Consider the following 23,672-nt stretch of genomic DNA (forward strand, 5'->3'; position numbering starts at 1 on the left):
CAAGTGGAAGAACTTACCCGCTGAATATTCCACGTGGGAGGACAAGAATTTTATATAGAAGCATCAAGAACTACTCAAGCGTTGAGGACAACGCTTTTTGAAGGAGAGGGGCATGTTAGGCCCCTATACTACTAGTGTAACCCCTTATTGTTATTAGTATAACCCACTTATTATATTGATGTACCCATGTAGTGCCCATATTGTTACTATTGTGCCCCATAGAAGCCCACTATTGTTATTATTATGCCCTTACATTATTATTGTTATGTCGGCTCTGATTATGTTATAACCCCTTAGACTCCTGTATATAGAAAGGAGGTCTTTTCATTTGTATCATCCAAGAATTGTTCATTTATGTAATGTAAAGGAGGTTGCCCCCTCGAAGAGGCTGAATTCTAAGGCGTGGATCTCTCTTTTCTATCTTTTTGTGAGCTGGTTTCATAACAGAGAACTTCCAAATTGGTCCTGATATAATCAACAATTGATTATGGCTGCTACATTGTGGGCTTGAAGTCACTAAGGGTCATCTTCCCTTCTTGAATATCATAGGTTTCCATTAGCCTTTGTTGATTTGTAGGAGCCGTTCTCAGTAATTGGTTATAAAGTTGGATCCTTATTGGGTCATTTCTAGCCTTTATTTTAGTAAAGGCCTTCTTGATATCCGAGCCTTGCTTGCTCTGTTTCCTGGTGGATGTAACCTCCACACCATGCTGCCTCTCTTGCTCTTGTTGATAGGAGCTAGTTGATGTTTCCAAAATTGGAGGAACCTGTTGTTCAGTTGTTCCCTCACCCCTTATGTTGCCTGTTGTCTCTTCTGCCAATTCCTCTTCAGAGTAAGGATTCAACCTTTGCCTCTTTTCCCCTTGTTGTTCTGTTGATCCACCTAGAGGTGTGTCTTCTTGTCTGTCTCTTTTCTTGGCTCTTTCCTCATTGAGAGGAGTTTGTAACACAGGGATTTCAGGTACCTTTGTTTGTGTTGAAGGACCTTGCCCTTGACTTTGCTCCTTTACTGTATCTGGTCGGTCTGCCATTATATCTTGCTATTCTAAATGTTGTACTTCCTTGCCTTTGGATGTCCCTGCAGGTGGAGTACTCTCTTGGGCAGGTTGTTGTGAAGTTGTGGCAGATGATGTGCCCGCTCCAATGTGTTGAGGCAATGTGAAAGGGACCTGTCCAAAAGAGTCTAGGTCAAGTGTTTTTTCAAGCTCTTTCATTGCTTTTTCTAATTTCTCTTCTTCAGTAAGCTCTTCAACTAGTGTGCCTTCTACCCATTCTTGTTGATTAGCATATTGTTCAATTTCAGGGATTTTGTGGTGCACATATCCTGTAAGCTTGTTTTTGACTCTTCTAAAACTTATGAAATGTTCAGGGTCATATGGTGACCAATGAAAACTTTGTTTCAACATAAGTTGATCTCTTAATATCTTATCTGCTTCCTCCCAGGCTTCTTCCCTTTTATTGAAGATAAAAGGGCCCAATTGATGTCTTATCTTGAGCTGTGCCTTTTTCCTAGCACCATAGAAATGAGTCAAATCTGAACTACTAAATTGCCGAAAGTATTCCAAGGCAAAGAGTCTCATAAGGACATACTTTGGCAGCTTGTAAGGGGACAATTCATAGCCATAAATCCTGATTACGGTGTGATTTTGGTAAAAATACCAGTCACCAATATTGTATTCCTTTGAGAGATGTAGACTTTTTTGAATTTCAGCAGAGAGCCTGGCAGGAGGAGTTGTCATCAACAAAGAAGTGGCTGGATATATGAACGGGTCAATGAACTCACAATATGTATAAGGGGAGTTGTGGACTTCATGGAATACTGAGGTCCAGAAAATTACAGACCTCCTTTCTCCTTTGAGGTCCAATCTTTTAAGAGGAATTCGGAAACTATCAGGTTGAGTGTACAGCAGCAAATGATATATGTAGGATGTGTATTTGAACACTCTTTCTCTCTCCAAGTTCATGAATTTCTCATGGATTTGATTTGCTATGAAGGTGGCATAATCATACTTGACAGCAGGGGGATGTCCTGGAGTGAATATGGACATCAATACTAAAACAATTTCATCAACATACTCACTGGTTTTGAATCCTAAAATGTAGGATATCATGTCTATAATGAGTCTCCCTGTCTCATTGAACCAGACTTGGAGATAAGGAGGAGGCTTTTGGGGCCAGCAATTTGGTTTCATAAACAATTGAGCAATTCTGGTTATCTCTGAATTGGGCAGTTTGGCACCTTGGTTAAGCAAGAATTTCATGGTGAGAGGAGCCAGAGGCTGAGTTGGCTTGAAGTTCAACATCTCATTTATGGATTGAGGAGTAATATAGAAGAGTACAGTCCCAGATGGAGCCATAACTTCTCTTTGTGTGGGTTCATAATTTGCACAGCATAAATGGATGAAATCAGGGAGCACATTCACTGAAGGGAGGTAATAGATAGGCATGTTGGACTCCCAAATTCCCAAGACATCAGTGTTGCTTCTGTGGCTATTTCTAATTTCACGAAAGGCTTGAAGGTGAAGCTTGTAAGCCATCATATCCTTAATTTGGAAATCCCTGTCAGCAAGGGGTATCCATTCCAATTCCTTATGTGGTGCATTCAAGGGGGCAACATTCAAGGCCACTGGAGCTTCCATGCTTCAACTGTTTGTGTTTATAATTGGAATTTGGGTCTGTGTAGCAACAGAAAACAGAGTACTGGTTCTGAGGTTTTTCTCAGGAAATTTGCAAACTGAGTTTTATATAGAAATTGCCTCACTGGGTAAAATTCATAGAAAAGACAAAGTTTGCAGAGTTTAGTTGGGAAGCTAGATAAAACAGTGGAAATGGTGCTCTTCTTGCAAGTGATTTGACAAATTTAGCTCAATATTTGGGCATTTTTGGAGATTTTACTGGTGGAAATGGGCTTGAATTTTAGTTTAATGGGCAATTTGCAGAGGAGAACATAATTCGCAGGTTTTCTTTGGAAAAAGGGGTAAAATAGTGATTTATAATGCAGAGGTTTGTAGGCAATAGTGCATTTTAACTCGAATTTTAGTTCTTCGGGTGATTTTAACAGAGAAATTCAGAAAAATAGGGTTTGCGAGCGAATATCAGGTAAATACCTGTTTTATAGGCACCTAGTGCGAAATGCAGGTTGAAGACTGAGCTGAGGGGCCGAGCTGCGGAGTGAATTCCTCTGGGTGGCGGACTGTGCAGCAAAATGGTGTTTTGGACTTCGAAAACCATGCAAAGCTCGCACAAGATGAACAAAGAGAAATGGACAAAAATGTCGTTAAAATGAGTTTTTAACAAAAATTTTGATTTTGGCAAGTTCTTGGCGCGCTTTGGTAAGGTGATGTCAGCATGACATCATATTTATTGGGTAGCGGGGGTACGGAAGGTGACTTGGCGCTGACGTGGCGGACAAAATGGTGACGAGGTGGCAGTTGACGTGGGCGCTGACATGGGCAGCGGGAAACGGGAGGCGGTTTATGGTTTCATTGCACCGCTTTATGTACGGCGACAGTTTTGGACCAAACGGACGCGATAAACTGTGGGAGCGACATGCGTCCCATAGTACGGCGTGAAAACTGAATTTTATCGCGAGCTATCATCCGGACATCAGAGCACCTCCGATATTGATGTGAGCCGTTGGATGGGGAGGGCCCGATCCGACGGTTGGCGGAGCTCTGAGTTGGCGGAGGTTTATAACACAAGACCCGCGCATTATTTTAATGTTTGCGGGGTATAAACCTTGGTTAACCAGGGTTTATGGGCATGGTTGTTTATTTAACCAAGTGTTAAATAAACTCCAATGGTTTTGAACACGAAGGGCTATTATAAGGTTTCTGCCAAACCTTTTAATTCCCAAAAACTTTGTTATATGGCTATCCTTGCCAAGGGTCGGGATATTATAGAATTTTGGGGTTTTGTATGTATTTTTACATAGTATGGGAGGGGAAAACTTTAAATAGGAGCTATATAATAGAGTTAGGGTGTTAGTATGGTTTTTTAGATATAAAACGCTAAGTTTATAAAGTAATAACCTAGGTTTTTAGGGAAATGAAAGGGAAATGGAGTGATTATTTTACACAAGAAATGTGGCTTGTTTTGGCTAAGTAAACACAAAGTTTCACTTAGTATTTCTTATAAAATGAGATGGACTAGGACCATTGAGCAGACCTCACTGTCCTTGAGGGGATGTTAGTAAGTGTTGTTGGGGAAATGAGAGGGGAAATTAGTCATGCTCCACCTGAAATGCAATCATCTTGCCATGGTATTTGTGATATTCATGAGATAAATCATAAAAGAACAAAATTGTTCATGAACTTGCTTCTGCAACATCCAACTGCCTACCCAGCCTAATACACCTAACATTTTTTCTTCCTCTTTTTTGGGTGCATTTGAACTAGCAAACCCTGATTCTCTTCTTTTCTTTTAACTGCCCTCTTATCTAAGTTTGCCCTTATTTCTTCTAAGGGCTCAGATTTAGCTATTGAGACCCTTTGCTTCTCTACCTAGCTGTTTGTCTGCCAAGCTTGAACTGTTTGAACAGACCTTATTCTCTAATGCTAAAACAAGAAATTTAAACATGGACTGGCCAAGATTGAGCTGTTGGGCCATCCATCAAGTGTGACAGAAGTTAGTGATTGCACATTCTGAACTTTTTTGCAAAAAGTAGGACAGTAGTGGCATTTTGACTAGCCACTTTCCTGGTCTTTTCTTTGGGGTTCATTTTCTTTCTTTCTTGACCAATTCATTCTTCTTGCCCTTTGATTTTTCTTTTAGGGCATACCCTCTTTACATTTTTTAAATTTTTGATTTTGTGAAAATATGGAACCTTTGCAGCATGGAAAGGATGATCATATTTGGCATTTCCACAGTCAATCATGAAATATGACACCTATTGGTATAGGAACCTAAAAATAGCTCCACTTGGGGATGGATTTTCCAGGTGAAAAGCCAAGAACAGTAGGTTAGATGGCCTTATTTTCAACTCTTGCTGTAATCTGAAACTTCCTTCTGTTGTAAACAAACAAACTGAATCTTTGTGGCATGTATACACTTCTCATGAGCTGATCTTAACAGAATTACAACTTTGTCTTTGCTATTTTGTCTGAGTATTTGTCATGATTTTTATAGCTCCCCATTCTTCTTCTTGATTTTTTCTGATAAACTCAAAATATACACAAAAACGTGGCACAATTGTTTTCCTTTTCCCTCAAAATCTGTTGCATCTTATTCCTTATCTTATTGTTGTAATAAACTGCTAAAATAGACACTATTTATGTACAAGATATAGTCCTCTTATGTTAACAAATAGGATCAAAATAATTCTTGAGCATTCGCCCATTGACTGGCCCTTCCTCAGCTTCTGTACCATCCAAAATTCTCAAAAAATAGGTGTTATTTCCTTGTACAACCTGGATGACAAATGGCCCTTTCCATAGGAAATCGAATTTGCCATGTTTTCCTTTGTCTTCCCTCCTAGAATCCCACTTCAGCACTTTGTCTCCTATGAAGAAATCCTCTTCTTTTGTCCTTTTGTCAAAAATCTTCTTGAGTCTGTCTTGCAAAATCTGAGTTCTTTGATACACTTCCTCTCTAGTCTGCTGCAAGTGAATAGTTTGATTGATTCTTCTTTGAATATCATTGGGTTCTGCTTGTATTTCTTGCAGTAATTTTATCACAGGGATTCCCAAGGATGAAGGGAATACAGCCTCCATGCCATAGACCAACTCATAGGGGCTTGTCCCAATAGATCTCTTGGTAGTTAGCCTGTCTTCCCACAGTGCATTAATAAGCTTTTTGTGCCAATTCTTCTTATTCTCCTCCAATACTTTCTTTATGATGTTGATCAAGCTTTTGTTGGATGATTCAGCTAGACCATTGCCTTGAGGGTAATAGGTTGTGGAATGGCCTAAGGTAATATGGTACTTGTGGCAAAAATTGATCATTCTTTTGGATTTAAAGGCAGCAGCATTGTCAGTTATTATTTTTTCCGGACAGCCAAATCTAGATAGGATATTAGTTTCTAGGAATTGCATGATGATTGAGTCATTGGCTTGCCTACAAGGGATAGCCTCTATCCACTTGGTGAAATAGTCTGTGGCAGTTAAAATCCACCTATGTTGGCCAGAAGAGGAAGGGTGAATTTCTCCAATGAAATCTAAACCCCATTGTTGAAATGGTCTTTCAGTGGAAATGGGCTTTAGAGGTAAAGGTAACAGCTTTCTCTTGCCTTCAAAGATTTGACATTTGTGGCAAGAAATTACAAATTTCTTTACATCAGCAAACAGGGAGGGCCAATAAAAACCAGCTCTTAGGATTTTATCAGTTGTTGAGTTCCAATACAAATGTCCACCACAATCCCCTGCATGAAATTCCATGAGTACTTTGTCAGTTTCATCCTGTGTTAGGCAATTTAGCAAAATACCTTCATGATTTTTCCAAAATAAAACATTGTTTACTATACAAAACTTTGAAGCTTTCATTTTCAAGAATCTCTTTTCAGTTCTAGATAACCCTAGAGGAGCTTGCAGGTTTAACAATACATAAATTATATCAGCATACCAAGGTGATTGAAAAAATTCTTGATTGATCCGTGGAGTCGCCATCTCCTGCTCGTTATCCAGTTCATTGATGTCAAGGGCTTGGAAATTGGTTTCAGTCATCAATTTAGCTAAACCTTGTCCTTTTATCAATTTTTTTGGCTTAATTTCAAGGTCATATTCCAAAATGTTAGCTATCCACTTGCCTCTTTTTCCTTCAATTCCTTCTTGAGTCAGAATGTCTTTGACCATGGCATTTGGGACATAAGCTATCACATGAGATTATAAGATATAAACTTTGAAATCCTTGATGGCCTTTACAAGGGCATAAGCTTGTTTTTCCATGATCTGATATTTGAGTGGTGCATCTCTAAGAGCTTTGCTGAAGAAAGCAATGGGCTTCTCGCATCCTTGGTCATCTTTTTGTAATAGGAGAGCAGCAATGGTCTGCTCAGGTGCAAAGGAAAAGATTATAAAGTCTCTATCAAACTTTGGGCTTGTGAGGACCGGTGTCTTAGTTAAAGCTATTTTGATATCTTCGAAGGCTTGTTTAGCTTCTATTGTCCATTTGACTTTGGAGTCTCTCTTCAGCATATTATTCAATAATCTTATTAGTTCAGCCAAGTTGGGTATGAATCTTCTTAGGAAATTGATCTTTCCTAGAAAAGCTTGCAATTCTTTGATGTTTCTTGGATGAGGCACTTGGAGAATAGCTTGTATTTTGTCCGGGTCAATTCTTATGCCATCTTTTGAGATTATGTGACCTAGGAGTTTTCCTTCTTCTAGGCCAAACAATGATTTCTTTGGGTTCAAATATATGCCATATTTTCTGCAAATTAGGAACACTTGTCTTAAATGTTCTAAATGTTCTTGATCTGATTTGGAAAAAGCAGTGAGGTCATCAAGATATATGACTAGGAAATCATGAATCTCTTTTGCAAAGGCTATGTCCATTGCTCATTGAAATGTGGCCCCTGCATTCTTAAGTCCAAAAGGCATTTTCACATATTTGAAGGTTCCCCAAGGTGTTGTAAAGGCAGTTTTATCTTGATCATCTAGGTGAACTAAGATCTGATTAAATCCTAAGAAGCCATCTAACAGTGAGATCCTAGAAGCTTCTACTACCCTTTGTAAGATATGATCCATTTTTGGAAAGGGGTAGTGGTCTTTTAAAGAGACTTTATTCAGGTTTCTTAAGTCAACACACAGTCTTATCTCTCTGGTCTTCTTCCTAGTAGGCACTAGATTCGAAATCCATTCTGAGAATCTGATGGGTGCAATTATTCCAGCTTGATACATTCTTTTGACCTCTTTCTCAATGAGAGGAAGGAGGACTGGATTAACCCTTCTAAGTTTTTGTTTAAAAGGCTTTTGATTTTCTTTTAAAGGTATTGTGTGTTGGATGACCGAAGTATCATAGGACTTGAGGTCCTCATAGCTCCATGCAAAGACATCCTGAAACTCTTTAAACAACTCAATGTATTTCAGTTTTTGGTTGGGAGGCAAGGCTTTGGATAATTTTACCATCTTAGGATTCTGTGCAGTTCCTATATTGCAGTCCTCAATTTCTGCATTTAAAGGCTGCATTTTTGGTTTTCTTGGCATATCATTTGAATCAAAAATATTCTCCAAAGGAGTCAAGCCTGTGGGCAAAAAATTATCTTTCAGCTCAATTACTTCAGATCCCGCCTCAGCAATTTCATCAAGGTCCATTTGTTTCAGCTCTTGTAGATCTTTAGTAGTAAAGATTGTTGGGTGTAAAATGTGGTTTGCTGTTTCAGCTGATATATTTTTCTCAATTTTGTCTATCTGTTGTTGATCACAAATGATGCTTGTGTCTATGTTTGTCCTTGAGAATTCCTCTTTCAGAGTCAAGAAATTATTGATTTGGGTGTCATTTTCAAATACTTGCCAATTTTTTACATTATCCGGAACAGTAGGTCTATGCTTGATTTCAGCAGTGAAGTGGTGATTAGGCTTAAAAGGCAGCTTGCAAGTGCTGGAAAAAGTTGCCAAACTGTGAGCATGTAAGTTGTGGTTTCTTGGAATTTTAGTGAGCTGTGATTCTAAGAAGGTGTTGAGTATTTCAATTGCTGCCCTTCTATAAGCTCTTAGCCTAAGATCATTTGTAACAAAGTTTCCTTTCATCTGTTGTATAATCAAATCTGAGTCCCCTAGAATGGAAATCCTAGTTTCCCCTAGACTTCTAATCAGTTTAAGTCCTAGCAAAAGGGCCTCATATTCGGCCATATTGTTTGTACATCTAAAATTTAGCCTATATGCATGTCCTTGAGCATGGTCATTTTGCATGTTGTGTATCCAAATCCCTGCCCCTGCTCCTAACTTATTCACTGACCCATCAAACTCTAAGTACCATAATATTTCTTGATTACCACAAGGATGAGGAGTTTTGGAAACTGTCTTAATGGGCAGATTTGGATTTTGTAATTGATATGTTATGTCTTGATTGTTTGTTGCATCAATCACTTCAACAATTTTTGATCTTGAGCACTAGATTGTTCATTTATGTTTTTTTCTTGTGTTGATTCTAGGAGTTTGACACCAGTTTTGGGAGACCTTTCAGCATTGTATAAGATGAATGAATCCATATCCGAATGCATGGAATAAATGGGGAAGTTTTGAGGTTTCTCTTGACTGCTGACCACATATTTCATCAATGTTTCCCGGTATAATCTCTTTGGCTGGCCAAAGGCTGAAATGGTGGCATAGGACATGTCTAGCTGCAAAGATCCTTGGAGTTTTGCACCCTAAGATCTGGACAAAAGCATTCCATATTTTGGTGGGATATCAACTACCACTACATCCATCAAAATAGTTTTGGCAGGGTACTGTACTAGAGATACACACAAATTTTTGATCAGGCCTAGACACCTGACCTGGCTAGAATCAAATGAGAACATGTCTTTGTATGGCCTTATGATATCTAGGTCCAATATTTCCATCACAGATTTCAACATCAGATTATGGGAAGCTCCCTAATCAAACATTGCATTGTGCAGCACTTTGTCATGAATGTTTAAGCTTAGATAGAATGGAGGGACTCCTCCATCTACTGTTTTACCATTTACCTCAGGACCAAAAATTAGCTCTCGTTGGTCATCTAAAACATTGACTGCATCTCTATTCTCTGATATTTGAAGTGACCTACTGATTTTTTCCTTGTAAACCTCATGTTTAGCCAATTCAGATAGTGGAATGGCTATTTTTAACTTGCCTATTTCTATTTCTAGGTTGAAAGGTTTTTCCATTTGAATATTTGTATTGCGGGCAGCAAGGTTTTCTTTTTCTGTTGTGTTTTCAGTGGTCTCTTGTCTACCAGAATTGCTATTTGAAATTGGATCTGTTTTAAAATTATTTTCAGGAGGGTTGTTTACCTTTTCTTTTGGAGGGAAGGAGGTGGATGGCATATTGTTTGATGGTTGTGAGTGTGATATGTCCTCAACCGTGGGTTCTTTTGGATTGAGGCCTGTTTTAGCGGAGAGTTCTGTCAGGGTAATTTTATCCTTTGCCTTTTTAGGCTGCTTGGTATCTTTCAGCTTGCTAGGTTCAGTCACATCTACCATTCTACTTCTTTATTTGTACTGTTTATGAACCTCATAGATCGCTGCATCATACCCTTCTCTGAAATCAAATGATTCTCCGGATTTGATTTGAAACTGGTTGAAATTATGAGCTTCTTGGTAATCTTGTGTTAGAAAGATTTGTTGTTCACTATTTAAACCCATTAGGTTGATTTGGGTGTCCTATGTTGGCTCACTAAGGGTTGAGGCTTCGGCATAGTTCTCTTGAAATGAAGGCCTGATATTCTATTCAGGGCTAGCTTTCTCGGTATTAGGATTTTGATTTTTTCTGAAGTTTGGATTTCTAGTGGTGCTACTTGGTTGACCTTCCCAAGAGGATTTTCTTTCAATGGTTTCCACTCTATCACCCAGTCTATCCATTCCTTTGATGATTGCATCAAGTTTCTGCTCAAATGTGGAAGGCTCTTCTTTGAAAGTAGTCCTTCTTTCAGCTCTAGCTCGGGCTCTTTTAGAGATCAGATTTGCCTCTACACTAACAGCTATGCTCTGCATGTCTTCTAAGATGGAAGGATCTCTTTCCCTTAGCTGATATGCCATGTCAGAGTCAAATCCATCAGGGAATTTGATTAAGGCTAAGTCAAGTGGAGGTCTAAGGTTTTGAGGGATAGCATTGTACACATTGTTGAATCTAGCACAATAGTCTTGGACAGTGTCTTGTGGGCCTCTTTTCAAACTGTCATATTCTGATAGGATATGTAATGGGTCGTTCTTATTTTCCCATCTTTTCAAAAAGGTTTGGTACAGGGCATCCAGATCAGCAATTGTGTTTGCACCAAGTGCCCTAAACCAGGTCCTTACTTCACCGGTTAAACTTTGAACAAAAAATTTCGTTCTGACATCATTATCATCAATTTCATAATTTTCAAAGTAGTCCATCATTTTCTTAGTATGTTGTTGGGCTGTGTAGGAGTCAGTACCATAAAAGTAGGTGATTTTACTCTGATAATCCTTAGGCATAGCCCCTGGATTTGCAGGCAGCTGCAGAGGAGCATATCGGTTTGCCATATTTACAGGTATAAATGGGACAGCTGGAAGCACAGGGATTACAACTGAGATAAATGGAGTGACTATAGGGGTGGAAGATGTGCTTTGAAGTGATGATGGTGAACTAGAAGCAGCTGCAGCAACAGTAGAAAGGACTGTTGCCTTTCCAAGAGGAGATTGGGTCAAATTTTGATGAAGTTCGTCAAGATTTAAATCAGCAGAATTTTCTAGACTTTCTTGTCTTCTTAGGGTCTTGGAGATTAAGTTAGGATTTTCAAAAATAGCTGGAGGATCAGGATCTGGGTTTGATCTAGTGTATCGAGTTTTCTTCTTTGGAGCCAGCTTCTAAATGTGTTTTTGGTATTTTATAGAGATATTTGAAGGGTGATGCTTTTGACAATATTTCTCTAGGAAAGTATGAATTATGAATGTCTTGAATTTTCCTAAAGAGCTTTTTGAAAACAGCAGGAAACTGATTGAATTTTTGAGACAGCTGTATAGATCCCAATGCTAGACTGGAGATTGACTGAAGCAGCTTTTATTTACACCTGTAAATGCATAGCAAGAACAGTCTCAAAGGCTACCTGGCTAACTTCAGGTTCCATTTGTAACTTTAGAAAATAGACAGCAGTAACAAACACAGTCATTCAGTCCCCAACGGAGTCGCCAATGATGTTATCACTCAGGTTGTTCCCCAGGAAAATTCTAAGGAGGGAATACGGCCGAGGTAACCACTAACCAGTCTTTTAGCTGTAGATTCTAGCCAATATGCAACCAGAGAGGGCTCTCTCTTTATGATTTAGCTTTGTTTTGCTATATGTTAGGCTAGTTATGAAGCACAAGTATTTGTTTGGTGTTTGGAAGGTGACATTCAATAGAACAGGGCTGCAAACTAAGAGAAGTTCAGACCATTGGGTTAATGGAGTCAGTGAAAATGAATTTTTGGGTATGGTTTCTTAGGCAAAAGGAGGAACTACAGAGCAAGATAGTTAAACACAGAACAATTTTCAAGTTGTAATAAGATGAAATGAAGTCAGGGAATGAAAGGCAATTAAGAATCTTTCATTATGCTAACAGAGGGAAAATGAATAAATATTATCAAGGAGCAATCAAGAATTCCCTAATTATATTTAGAGTGTGAGAACCAGGGAGATAGGAGCAGTCAAGAATTCCTGCCTATGCTAGTTCTGTAGAAAACATAAAAAATGACAGGAATTGAACACAGAGTACAACAGAGTAAATTCTGGGTTATTCTTTTTTCCTGCAATTTAGAACATGATATTTAGATGATATATAAAACACAGATACAGTAAAAAAAGAGTAAAGAAGACTTATTGATCCATGAGGTAACACGAGAATTCTGTAACATATTCTTCTGCCATTAATTCCATAACCAGCAAGTTCACCAGCAAAGCATTCCAACAATCTTTATTTCAGAAGAGTTCTCAAAATTTACAGCGCAGGTCCAAAATGATATTCACCAGCCAACAACAACACATCTCTTAGGGAGGTATTTATAAAAGAAAAGTTACAAAATATCTCATATGGAAAATATCCAGCAATAAATTTATCCATCTACTTCTTCAAAGGCAATAAATGACATTGAAAAGAGAGCGTAATCAATGCAGAAGTAACTTGCGTTGTGCTGGCTGCCTTAGGTGGTCTGATATATTTGACTTTTGGACTCAGCCAATCGGCTGGTAGCTATCTCTTTATCCCACGTTCGTGCCTTGTTGTCCCGACCCTTCCATCTGTGCCTGATTCCTCTTTAATGTGTTTTGGCATGAACTGCTTCCTTGCTGTTTTCATATTTATGATATGTGGCATGCCCATTAAATTTGATTAAATGCAGATAATCAAAAAGGAATTAGCGCCAACACTACCTTGGTAAAACCTCCAACATGTCATGCCACCATTGGTCTGTTGGCAACTGGTGTCTTTGTAGTTTTATTAATGTTTCATCAGCTTCCTTATACCTGTAGTAATTGGGCTGGACTTCAAAAAGATGTGTCATCTCATGTTCAATGTAGAACAAATTTTCCAATTTGTCATATAAGCTCTGCCCAGAGTGAGTACTGTGTCTTCTGAGATGCTTGATGATGCTGTAATTTGATTGGTAACATAGGTATTTACCCTGTGAGCATATTGTTCATGTGTCAATAGTCTCCGATTGTTGGTCAATAAGCTGGGTAACCCTTTGCTCTGCAAGACTGCAAACTTTTCTGTAAAGGCATTTATTTCTGTCTGCATTTCTTGGCACTTTCTTTCCAGATTTTGTACAAAATTCCTCATGGTCAGCACCTTTTTCACTGTCAAAATGGTGCTTGTTCTGTCCTTGATATCTAGAGCTGCTAGTTGTTCTCTGGTATGAGTATTCAAAAAATGAATTAGTTTATTGGCCTGTTCAGGCTTGTTTGCTAATAATGCTCTGGCCTTTTGAATCTCAACTTGAGCTATCTCTATCAATTCAATTTGGTCATGGATAGTCTATATTGATGTCCATTGATCAGTGATGGACTGGCCAATTTTAGTCCACAAAATTGTTTTGATTTCTGCTAGAGTTTTGTGAAGAGTAAGGTCCTTCTCTAAGGATTTTACCTTATTTTCCAAGGCCTTTACTTCTCTTGTTTTCTCAGCCACAGTTATTTTTGATTTATCATAGCTCACCTCTATCTTGGCCAGTTTTTCTTTGGCTTCCTTTAGCTCTGCCATTTGGAGTTCTAAAGCCTTTATTTCCTTCATCATCTCTTCCATGCTCAGGCTGGCATCTGGTACTGCTGTTGTTGCTGTTGCTAAAACTAAGGTACCTGTTGTTGATGCTGGGACAGAGGGAGGGACTACTGCTGTAGTTGTTGGAGGAGCTGTTGTGACAATTGGAACCGTTTGAGATGGCTGAGAGGCCAATTCTCCTTGTTTTCCTTGTAGTGCTTCCTCCAATGCCTTCTCTATTTCTGCCAGTCTCTCATTCATCCTCATTAAAAAACTCATCACATCCTCCTCTTCTTTCTGTTGTGCAACTTCTGTGGTTTGAGGGTGCATTGTAATTGGCAGCTTGAGCTGCTTCTTGAGGGCTACAATATCTTCTTCCTTCTTTTTTATTAAGGCCTGTATGCCCTTAGGATATTTGGGATCATGTCCCAGCTCAATAATAATTTCCTCCAAGGATTTGATTCTGTTATCCTTGGCTAATGAGGTGGCCTTTTCCAATTCTAATTGGGCAGAGGTATTGTGCAATGAATTCTGCAATTTGTGAGCTAAGAATGCCTTGTCTGCCAAGGTGGAGTACACCATTTCTCCGGTTTGTTTATGTAATTCAATCTGGTCCATTGGGTGGATGTATTTAGAGAGGACTTCTAGATTGGTCCTGAAATAATCAGCAGTTGACTATGGCTGCTGTATTGTGGGCCTGAAGTGACTAAGGGTCATCTTCCCTTCTTGAATATCATAGGCTGCCATTAGCCTTTGTTGATTTGTAGGAGCCGTTCTTAGCAATTGGTTATAAAGTTGGATCCTTATTGGGTCATTTCTAGCCTTTATTTTAGTAAAGGCCTTCTTGATATCCGAGCCTTGCTTGCTCTGTTGCCTGGTGGATGTAACCTCCACACCATGCTGCCTCTCTTGCTCTTGTTGATAGGAGCTAGTTGATGTTTCCAAAATTGGAGGAATATGTTGTTTAGTTGTTCCCTCACCCCTTATGTTGCCTGCTGTCTCTTCCGCCAGTTCCTCTTCAGAGTAAGGATTCAACCTTTACCTCTTTTCCCCTTGATGTTCTGTTGATCCACCTAGAGGTGTGTCTTCTTGTCTGTCTCTTTTCTTGGCTCTTTCCTCATTGAGAGGAGTTTGTAACACAGGGATTTCAGGTACCTTTTTTTGTGTTGAAGGACCTTGCCCTTGACTTTGTTCCTTTGCTGTATCTGGCTGGTCTACCATTATATCTTTTTGTTCTGAATGATATACTTCCTTACCTTTGGATGTCCTTGCAGGTGGAGTACTCTCTTGGGTAGGTTTTTGTGAAGTTGTGGCAGATGATGTGCCCGCTCCAATGTGTTGAGGCAATGTGAAAGGGACCTGTCCAAAAGAGTCCAGGTCAAGTGTTTTTTCAAGCTCTTTCATTGCTTTTTCTAATTTCTCTTCTTCAGTAAGCTCTTCAACTAGTGTGCCTTCTACCCATTCTTGTTGATTAGCATATTGTTCAATTTCAGGGATTTTGTGGTGCACATATCCTGTAAGCTTGTTTTTTACTCTTCTAAAACTTATGAAATGTTCAAGGTCATATGGTGACTAATGAAAACTTTGTTTCAGCATAAGTTGATCTCTTAATATCGTATCTGCTTCCTCCCAGGCTTCTTCCCTTTTATTGAAGATAAAAGGGCCCAATTGATGTCTTATCTTGAGCTGTGCCTTTTTCCTAGCACCATAGAAAAGAGTCAAATCTGAACTACTAAATTGTCGGAAGTATTCCAAGGCAAAGAGTCTCATAGGGACATACTTTGGCAGCTTGTAAGGGGATAATTCACAGTATAAATCCTTATTACTGTGTGATTTTGGTAAAAATACCAGTCACCAATACTGTATTCCTTTGAGAGATGTAGAATTTTTTGCATTTTAGCAGAGAGCCTGGCAGGAGGAGTTGTCATCAACAAAGAAGTGGCTGGATATATGAACAGGTCAATGAACTCACAATATGTATAAAGGGAGTTGTGGACTTCTTGGAATACTGAGGTCCAGAAAATTACAGACCTCCTTTCTCCTTTGAGGTCCAATCTTTTAAGAGGAATTCAGAAACTATCAGGTTGATAGTACAACAGCAAATGATATATGTAGGTTGTGTGTTTGAACACTCTTTTTCTCTCCAAGTTTATGAATTGCTCATGGGTTTTATTTGCTATGAAGGTGGCATAATCATACTTGACAACAGGGGGTTGTCCTGGAGTGAATATGGACATCAATACTAAAACAGTTTCATCAACATACTCACTGGTTTTGAATCCTAAAATGTAGGATATCATGTCTACAATGTGTCTCCCTATCTCATTGAACTGAACTTGGAGATAAGGAGGACGTTGCTGGGGCCGGCAATTTGGTTTCATAAACAACTGAGAAATTCTGGTTATCTCTGAACTGGGCAGTTTGGCACCTTGGTCATGCAAGAATTTCATGGTGAGAGGAGCCAGTGGCTGAGTTGGCTTGAAGTTCAACATCTCATTTATGGATTGAGGAGTAATATAGAAGAGTACAGTCTCAGATGGAGCCATAACTGCTCTTTGTGTGGGTTAATAATTTGCACAACATAAATGGATGAAATCAGGGAGCACATTCACTAAAGGGAGGTAATAGATAGGCACGTTGGACTCCCAAATTCCCAAGACATCAGTGTTGCTTCTGTGGCAAATTCTAATTTCACAAAAGGCTTGAAGGTGAAGCTTGTAACCGATCATATCCTTAATTTGGAAATCCCTGTCAGCAAGGGGTATCCATTCCAATTCCTTATGTGGTGCATTCAAGGGGGCAACATTCAAGGCCACTGGAGCTTCCATGCTTCAACTGTCTATGTTTATAATTGGAATTTGGGTCTGTGTAGCAACAGAAAACAGAGTACTGGTTCTGAGATTTTTCTCAGGAAATTTGCAAACTGAGTTTTATATAGAAATTGCCTCATTGGGTAAAATTCATAGAAAAGACAAAGTCTGCATAGTTTAGTTGGGAAGCTGGATGAAACAGTGGAAATGGTGCTCTTTTTGCAAGTGATTTGACAAATTTAGCTCAATATTTGGGCATTTTTGGAGATTTTACAGGCAGAAATGGGCTTGAATTTTAGTTTAATGGGCAATCTGCAGAGGAGAACAGAATTCGTAGGTTTTCTTTGGAAAAAGGGGTAAAATAGTGATTTATAATGTAGAGGTTTGTAGGCAAAAATGCATTTTTACTAGAATTTTAGTTCTTCGGGTGATTTTAACAGAGAAACTCAGAAAAATAGGGTTTGCGAGCGAATATCAGGTAAATACCTGTTTTATAGGCGTCTGGTGTGAAATGCAGGTTGAACACTGAGTTGAGGGCCGAGCTGCGGAGTGAATTTCTCTGGGTGGCGGACTGTGCAGCAAAATGGTGTTTTGGATGTCGAAAACCATGCAAAGCTCGCACAAGAGGAACAAAGAGAAATGGACAAAAACGTCGTTAAAACGACTTTTTAACAAATTTTTTGATTTTGGCGGGTTCTTAGCACGCTTTGGTCGGGTGACGTCAGCATGACGTCATCTTTGTCGGGTAGCGGGGGTACAGAAGGTGACTTGGCACTGAAGTGGTAGACACGGCGGAAGGAATGGTGACGAGGTGGTAGCTGACGTGGGCGTTGACATGGGCAGTGGGAAACGGGAGGCGGTTTATGGTTTCATCGCACCGCTTTATGTACGGCGATGGTTTTGGACCAAACGGATGCGATAAACTGTGGGAGCGACACGCGTCCCACAGTACGACGGGAAAACCACTTTTTATCGCGCGCTATCATCCGGACATCAGAGCGCCTCTGATATTGATGTGAGCCGTTGGATGGGGAGGGCCCGATCCGACGGTTGGCGGAGCTCTGAGTTGGCGGAGGTCTATAACACAGGACCCGCGCATTATTTTAATGTTTACAAGGTATAAACCTTGGTTAACAGGGGTTTATGGGTGCAGTTGTTTATTTAACCAAGTGTTAAATAAACTCCAATGGTTTTGAACGCGGAGGGCTATTATAAGGTTTCTGCCAAACCTTTTAATTCCCGAAAACTTTGATATATGGCTATACTTGCCAGGGGTCGGGATATTATAGAATTTTGGGGTTTTGTATGTATTTTTACATAGTATGGGAGGGGAAAACTTTAAATAGGAGCTATATAATAGAGTTAGGGTGTTAGTATGGTTTTGTAGATAGAAAACGCTAAGTTTATAAAGTAATAACTTAGGTTTTTATGGAAATGAAAGGGAAATGGAGTGATTATTTTTCACAAGAAATGTGGCTTGTTTTGGCTAAGTAAACACAAAGTTTCACTTAGTATTTCTTATAAAATGAGATGGACTAGGACCATTGAGCAGACCTCATTGTCCTTGAGGGGATGTTAGTAAGTGTTGTTGGGGAAATGAGAGGGGAAATTAGTCATGCTCCACCTGAACTGCAATCATCTTGTCATGGTATTTGTGATATTCATGAGATAAATCATAAAAGAACAAAATTGTTCATGAACTTGCTTCTGCAACATCCAACTGCCTACCCAGCCTAATACACCTAACATTTTTTCTTCCTCTTGTTTGGGTGCATTTGAACTAGAAAACCCTGATTCTCTTCTTTTCTTTTAACTGCCCTCCTATCTAAGTCTGCCCTTATTTCTTCCAAGGGCTCAGATTTAGCTGTTGAGACCCTTTGCTTCTCTACCTAGCTGTTTGTCTGCCAAGCTTGAACTGTTTGAACAGACCTTATTCTCTAATGCTAAAACAAGAAATTTAAACATGGACTGGCCAAGATTGAGCTGTTGGGCCATCCATCAAGTGTGACAAAAGTTAGTGATTGCACATTCTAAACTTTTTTGCAAAAAGTAGGACAGTAGTGGAATTTTGACTAGCCACTTTCCTGGTCTTTTCTTTGGGGTTCATTTTCTTTCTTTCTTGACCAATTCATTCTTCTTGCCCTTTGATTTTTCTTTTAGGGCATACCCTCTTTACATTTTTTAAATTTTTTATTTTGTTAAAATATGGAACCTTTGCAGCATGGAAAGGATGATCATATTTGGCATTTCCACAGTCAATCATGAAATATGACACCTATTGGTATAGGAACCTAACAAAACCAAATCTTTTTTTTTTTTCAGCCAAACACCCTTTTGTTATATTCCAAGCATGAATGTGGGATCATATGGGATAAAACAAAACATGACCAAATATGGAATGCAAAGGTTAAACCACCTCCACCCTTAGCCACAGTGATTTCACCTAGACAAGTCCAGAGAAAAAAAAAAAAAAAAACAACAACAACAACAACAACAAACAAACAAACAAACAAACAAACAAACAAACAAAAAAAACAAACAAACAAAACAAAACAAAACAAAAAAAAACTTGGATGCCTCAGGATTTATTCACCATACCTAGAGGAATTTTCCTTTCTCCACCCACCTATTAAGAGATTCCTCGAGAAAACCATCTCCACCCTCAACCCTTGGGATTTTTCTCGTGACCACCTCAATAGGATCCAAAATATACTAGCAATCCAAAGACCAACCAAAGGGAACCCACTACATCATGGCTATCCAGGAAATGGAAAACACAAGTATGTACACCATTCTCGATCTAGGAAAATCCCATGCTAATGAAATAAAAATGACCAATAAAAAAATGAATGAACCATGAATTCAAATCCCATCATGATAAGCATACATGCAACTTGTTACCTGCAAAATCATCCTGATGGCTGCTCTTTCCTTGCTTTATTTATTCCCTTGCTTATCGTTTTCCAACTTTCCTCTCACACTCCCTTGCTTTTTCCTTGCTTTCTTGTGTCTTCCTTGTGTCCAAGTTCTCCCCCCTTTCTCTCCTCTTGCTCTTCCCCAAGGAAAATCATCAATGAATGAATGAATGTTCTTTATCTCCTTTTCCTTTCTTTTTCCTTTCCTTTTTCTTCAATTTCCCTACCATGCATATTCTTGTCTCTTCATCTTTCCTTTCTCTTATTTTCTTGTATTAATTTCCATTTATTTCCTTTTACCTCTTTCCAATGCTAATTTCCATAGCCAATAAATAATTAACCACAAGTAGATCCCAATGTAATGTTTTTCCATTCATTTAGCTTGGACCCCTCACCCTTGCAGGAACACCATCCTCGGTGTTCTATGACACTTATGACAAACAAAACTATTGAACTTGACAAACTGCTTATGGAACTTTATAACACAGATTGATGTAGTATTTACAATGAAAAACTATTAAAAACATGACTAACAAACTGCTTATTGGACATATATAAACACAACTCAAAGTAGTATTTACAATGACACACACACGCGCACGCGCACGCGCGCACACACACACACACACACACCAAAAACACATTTGCTTCAACCGATAAATAAAGAAGGATATAAGGCTTGCATTTGATCATCCATCTCCCATGTAGCTTCATTGGGCCGAAAATGCTTCCACTGCACTTTAACTTGCTCTATTACTCAACTCCCTAGCATGAGTTTCTTCTTCCATAGGATGCATTGAGGCTCTGGTTGGAACTTTCCTTCTAGTTCCACCAGCAATACGAACCAATCAATCACATGATCAACATCCCATATATACCTTTTAAGCAATGAAACATGGAAAACATCATGGACTTTCATTGATGGAGGAAAATTCAAGCCTATATGCCACTGATCCAATCCTCTCAAGGATCTCAAAAGGCCTGCAATACTGAGGTGCCATCTTGGCACATGACCCAATATTCATAGATCTCTTCTTGATCTTGATACACAAGTACAAATTCTCTCCAACTTGAAACTCTTTGAATACCTTATGCTGATCCGCATAACTCTTCTTCCTGTCTTATGTTGCCTTCAAATTATTTTTGATAACCTGCATCTTGTGCTCCATCTCTCTGCACATTTCTATGCTAATCAACACCCTTCTCACTATATCACTCCAACTGATAGGAGTGTTACAAATCCTCCCATATAGAGCCACAATGGAATCATCTTCAAGGATTCTTGATACCCATTATTATAAGTAAATTTCACCAGGGGAAGATACTCCTCCCACTTCCTTTGCTGATGCATGACATACATCCTCAACATATCCTCAAGGATTCTATTGATTCTCTCTATTTTCCCATTTGTCTGTAGATGATAAGTTGTATTGAAATCTAACTTTATCCCCAAGCCTACAAACAACTCCTTCCAAAACTTGGAAGTGAACTTGGCATCTCTATCTGATATAATCCTCTTGGGAACTCCATGCAACCTCACTATCTCCTTAATGAATACTTGAGCCACTTCACTAGCTGAATTAGTAGACATCACTACAATGAAGTGAGATACCTTGCTCAACCTGTCGACTACAACCATGATGGAGTCATGCTACCTTGAACTCCTAAGAAAAAATGTAATGAAATCCATGGAAATGCCTCCCATTTCCATTCTAGAACCATAATAGGATACAACAAACCAATTGGATGCTTGCATTCAACTTTCACCTGTTGATAGTCCAAGAACTTAGCAACAAATTCAACCACCTCTTTCTTCAAATTAGGCCAATACTATAAATTTTTAATAGTTTTCAAAGTGTTACGATATATTGGGTAGCATGGATATGGCTTGACATGAAACTCCCTTAAGATAAGCTTCTTCAATTCAATATTATCGAGCACATAAATACTTTTCCTGAATCTAACCAAGCCGTCTACTGTGAGGTGATACTCCTCATCCTTGTCACCCTAACCTTGTGTGACAATCTCTGATTTAACTACTAGTACCTCTCATCATGCTTCCCTGCATGCAAGATTCACTCCTTTAAATATCTTCCATAAGAGCTCATAGCTGAAACATTATTTGCATTTACTCTCCTACTAAGAGCATCCACAACTCGATTCTCCTTGCCTTTAAAGTACTTGATTTCAAAATCAAAATCAATAAGAGTAGAAAACCATATAGCTTGCCTTTCATTCAGATTAGGATGGTAAAACAAGTACCTCAGTCCACTATGATCACTCATAAAAAAGAACCTCCTATCAAGGATATAATATCTCTACATATTCAATGCATGAATGATAACTTCCAACACAAGATCATGAGTCACATAATTCTATTCATTCTCATTCATCTTCTGTGATTCATAGAAAATCAACTACCCATCCTGCATTAGGACTCCACCAAGTCCTTCCTTACATGCATTTGTACAAACCACAAACTCCTTATCAGGATCTACAATCTTCAAAACTGGAGCATTGGTAAGCAATTTCTTCAACTGATCAAACCTAGTTGCACACTCATCAGTCCATTCAAACTTCTTTCCTTACCTCTACAAATATGTGATAGGATATTCAATCTTAGAGAAATTCCTCATAAACCTCTTGTATAACAAACTAGTCCCATGAATGATTAGACCTTCATCCACATTTTTAATAGCTGACCACTCTGTGATAACCTCAATATTTTCTGGATCCACTACTATCCCCTCATTGGAAACAACATGTCCCAAGTAATGAATATGAGACTGAAAGAAGCTAAACTTGTTGAGCTCGGCATACAACTTATGCTCTCTCAACAATATCAATACTACTACCAGGTGTTGTGCATGCACCTCCTCATTCTTTGAATAAAACAATATGTCAAAAAAAAGACTATCACAAGCTTATCCAAATAAGGTCGCAACACACTTTTCATTAAATACATGAAGGTGGATGGAGAATTGGTAAGACCAAAAGAAACCACCACAAAGTCATAGTGCCCATACCATGTACGGAATGCAGTATTGTAGATGTCTTCTTCTTTGATGTGAACCTGATGATATCTTGATCTCATATCAATATTTGAGAATATTGTAGCTCTCTTTAGATGATCAAACAAATCATCAATTTGAGGCAATGGATACTTGTTCTGGATAGTCACCTTATTTAGCTACCTGTAATAAATGCACAATATTAGAGTACCATCCTTCTTTACAAACACCAATGGTGCACCCCAAGGATACACACTTAGCCTTATGCATCCCTTTTTAAGAATCTCCTTAAGTTACAAATTCAGTTGCACCTACTCAGGAGTGCTCATCTTGTATGGTGCCTTAGATGTTGGTGTTGTTCCTGGCATCAACTCAGTAGACAAATCCACCTCTCTATGAGGAGGAAACTCTAGAATCTCCGCAGGAAACACATCCTGAAACTGCTGCAAGTTAGGATACCTCATCACGACTTCATCATCCTCATAATTCTTCCATTTGTCATTGGAAATATGTACTACAAACAATAAACTTCTTTTTTTGTGACTACACTTGGCTTGCATAGTTGTAACCATATTTACTGATGTAGGCTTCCTCTTTCCCGACAAGACTCTCTTTTCTCCACCATCATCGAGGGACTCAATGGACTTGTCATAGCAGTCCACCTTGGTCCTGTGAATAAACAACCAATCTATGCCCAAAATCATACTATATGAACCCAAAGGAATAAAATTGTTGGGATAGGGTCCCTAGGGTTAGTTTTGGGGTTAATTTAACGCAATTTTGTATAAGTTTCTGTAAAAAGAATGTAAAGTCTCTGCGATATGAGGATGTGGAACATGCACATAGATAGGAGTCAAAAGGGTCTTAGCCCTTGTTTTTGGTTGGCTTTAAGATTCTCCCATATTCTGCAGACCATGGTATTGTATGAAGGAAAGCTATAAATAGTTGAGACATAATGAGTCTTAGAGATAACTTTTGATAGAGAATTGGGTACGCTGAAAGGTTTTTGTTGTCTAGGGAAAGTGCTAAGGCAGGAAGGCTCTGCTTCCCGCACTTAGGTGAATAAGGGAAGGCTCCTATAGTTGAGTGCATAGGAGGCCTGGTT

The sequence above is a fragment of the Pinus tabuliformis genome, chromosome Q, assembly GCF_031772625.1.
Source record: "Pinus tabuliformis cultivar Carrire ecotype Pingquan chromosome Q, CPIR1, whole genome shotgun sequence".
NCBI lineage: Eukaryota > Viridiplantae > Streptophyta > Pinopsida > Pinales > Pinaceae > Pinus > Pinus tabuliformis.